This window comes from Calidris pugnax, unplaced genomic scaffold (assembly GCF_001431845.1).
Source record: "Calidris pugnax isolate Ruff unplaced genomic scaffold, ASM143184v1 scaffold215, whole genome shotgun sequence".
Classification (NCBI taxonomy): domain Eukaryota; kingdom Metazoa; phylum Chordata; class Aves; order Charadriiformes; family Scolopacidae; genus Calidris; species Calidris pugnax.
Window position 1 is genome coordinate 1,190,147 of NW_015090997.1, and position 234 is coordinate 1,190,380.

Here is a 234-nt window from a genome sequence, read left to right on the forward strand (position 1 = left end):
GACCGCCCGTTGCAGCCTCGGCAGAGCCCACCCTGGGGGGGTTCCCCCGAGGGGGGCTGCGAGGTTCACCCTGAGGTGCTATAGGGCCCACCATGCCCTATAGCATGCAGCTGTAGAGCTCACTCGGGGGGGGGCTATAGGAGCCACCTGAGGGTGACTATAGGATGCACCGGGGGGGGTTATAGGACCTGCCAAGGTGGGTGCAGCATCCTGTCCCCCCCCCCAGCTCTCCCC